The 2,918-nt window shown below is 44.4% G+C and overlaps 1 pseudogene; it reads right to left on the bottom strand.

Annotated features, from left to right (window-relative positions):
• Positions 1 to 780: 780 nt before the first annotated feature.
• On the bottom strand, positions 781 to 1,316 carry LOC102904454 (small ribosomal subunit protein eS10 pseudogene; annotated as a pseudogene).
• Positions 1,317 to 2,918: the final 1,602 nt, after the last annotated feature.

The following is a 2,918-nucleotide window of genomic DNA, read 5'->3' on the forward strand; positions in this document are numbered from 1 at the left end:
TACCAGGTAAAATCAGCCCGAGTCATGGGTAGGAAGGCTATATTCCAGGCAGGGGAAGTACAAATCTGCAGTACCCACAAGGCTGCAACAGTCTAGTCTCCTTCTGGCCATTAGAAGCAATTTTGTGCAGCTGAGTCTTGCAGTATGAAGGACAAGACAAAGTGGAGGAACGGTTGGATCAGTAAGGAGCCTTTACCCCAAAATTCAAGGCCACAGTCCTAAACACAGAGAAGAGCCATACTTAGGCTTTGGAGGTTGAAACGTTATCCTTTGAGTCATATGGAAAAAGAATCGAAGAGATACACTTTAAAAACACCTCATACAATCCAAGACCAAGTCTGAGAATTCTTGAAAATGAAGATTTGGCACACATAGGGCTACTTTTTGCACTAATATGCTCAAACAACTCCGTTTCAACCAAAAGTGCTGGGAATGCTGAACTGAGCATGTTCAGCGAGTGTCTCGCTGGTTGGTGGCCATGTTGACCATCTATCTGTCTACAAGAGGTTCTGCTACGCTTAGAACAAACCACTACCAAATTTCACTTTCCCTAGTCATCACAACCAGAAACCTGCACACAGTGACCTTTCATGCTTGCAGAAGCCACTGGCAGCCAACTCTGTTAACTGAACTGAGCCCCTGGCTTCCAAGGAGCATTCCTGAAAAATCCTGACAGACTTCAGACAAATTACCTAACCTTCGGGCGTCATCCCACAGGCAGACTCTTGGTTCAGAATTTTTTTTCTTTTTGCTTCCTTCTTTCCTTTCTTTCTTTTAAGTCTACTCAACCCAAAACAATTTCCTCCAACTTAACTGAGGGGGCTGACCATGCCCACTACCAAGGCCACCTCTGAACTGGAATTCAGTTGCTGAGCCAGCGCCAGCCTGTGCTTTCCTGATAATACCAGAGCACACAGCGCTTCTCCTGTGGCAGTCTCTACCCACTTCCCCACTTCCTCTCTTGTGAATCTTGCAGGTTGCTCACCCACCGGACCTTTGCACAGAGGTCTGCCAGTCTCAGGACAGCTGTGGCACAGAATGGCAGCCATGATCTCCCGAGGTAGGTGGCAGTAACCTCGGAGATGCTGAATACCCTTGTTAGTAAGGAACCAGTAGAAATGTCTCCAGGCAAACTGCTCCTTCACATAGTCGAAGGACTTGAGAGACTACACGGCCTTCTTTTCATGAAGGGTGGGTACATTCTTGTCTGCCAGCTCAGGGTGTTTGGGCATATGGGCATTTTTCTCAGCAACCATCACTTCCTTCTTAAACAGGAGTTCATAAATGGCAATCTGGTCCTTCTTAGGCATCAACATTGGTGGCTGCAGGGCCCAAGGTGGAGACTGGAAAGGAGGGGCCTTTGTGCAGGTTTTGAACCGTGACGAGCGTATGTGATGACTCCTCTGCTTTACAAGGTGTCCACTTATGCTGTAACAGAATACCACAGACCAGGTGATTTACAAAGAACTCTACTGCTTATCACTCTTGAGTCTGGACTGTCCAGCATCAGTGTCCTAGCATCTGTCTGGTCAGGGCCAAGTTGCTGAATCAAAGCATAGCAGGGGGGCATTATATGGCCAAAGTGGTCACTTCTGTAATAAAGCCACTCCTGTAAGAGCCGATATCATCCCATAATAACAGCATTAAACCACTTCTGAGGGCAAATGCCCATGTCTCCAAAGTGTCACCGTGGCATTTAAATTCCAACATGAGCTTTGGCGGGGACATTCAAACCATAGCACAGAGAAGAGAAACTAAACAACACTAGCTCACTAATCGCCTACCACGGACATAAAGATCAGCTCAGAGGCTAACAAAATGAAGGCAATCTCAATGCCAGCAGTAATGGTGAGGATACTGCCAATTCAGTAAACCATATAGGACTTGGCTAGTTACCAAGTCAAGAGGAAGACTCTAAGAAGAATATTTTAATGTGGTATATACACAAAGGACTATTGCTTGTCCACAAAAAAAGAAAGAATGAAAACTTTTGTCATTTGCAGAAATATGAATAGAACTGTAAGGACATCTAGTAGCGTAAGAAAGGGACAGAAAAACACGAGTCTATGTAGCACACCAATGATCTCAGCACTCAGGAGGCTGAGGCAGGAGGATTACAAGTCCAAGGCCAGCCTAATGTATATAGGTACATACACAGGCCTAGACGCCAGTTGAGTAATAGATTGAGATCCTGTTTTGACAGAACAATGAAAACGAGAATATTGCATGTGAATTGCAAGTGAGTTACTGCTCATTTGTGAAAACTAAAAAGTCCCTAAATAGAAAGTAGAGTAAACTTCACTAGAAACTAAAAGGCAAGAAAAAGATGAGGAAAGATGGATAATGAACATGGACAATGTATAGTAGGGCAAGCGGAGTAGCCATAGCATACAACAACATATGCACTTCAAAGTAGCTAGAAAAGTTTGAAGTTTTCTGATACATAAAAATGATAACATTCAAAAGCAGGTGTGCTGGTTCACCTGTAATCTCAGCACTTGGGAAGCTGAGGCAGGAGAACTTCCCTGAGTTTAAGTCAGCATAGACTGCAAAGTAAGCAACAGGCCCACCTAGGCTACAGAGTACAATTCCTATCTGTAAAAACTGGGGGAGGAGGGTAGAAAGACGGCTCAGTTGTTAAAAGCACACAGTGCTCCTGCAAGGAACCGAAGTTCAGTTTCCAGAAGCCAAGTTGGGCAGCTCACAATTGCCTGTAACTACAGCTCCAAGAGATCTGATGCTCTTTTCTAGACTCTATGCGCACCCACACTCACATGGGCAAATACCTGCATGCATATTCATCTGATTTAAAATAAAAATAAGTCTTTTTTTAAAAGGATAATGCTTCAGGTTAGATCTGTAACCTGGTGGTCAACTGGTTGCCTAGAATGCAAAGGTTTTGAGTTTATTCTGGAGAG

This window comes from Peromyscus maniculatus, chromosome 6, assembly GCF_049852395.1.
Source record: "Peromyscus maniculatus bairdii isolate BWxNUB_F1_BW_parent chromosome 6, HU_Pman_BW_mat_3.1, whole genome shotgun sequence".
Lineage (NCBI taxonomy): Eukaryota > Metazoa > Chordata > Mammalia > Rodentia > Cricetidae > Peromyscus > Peromyscus maniculatus.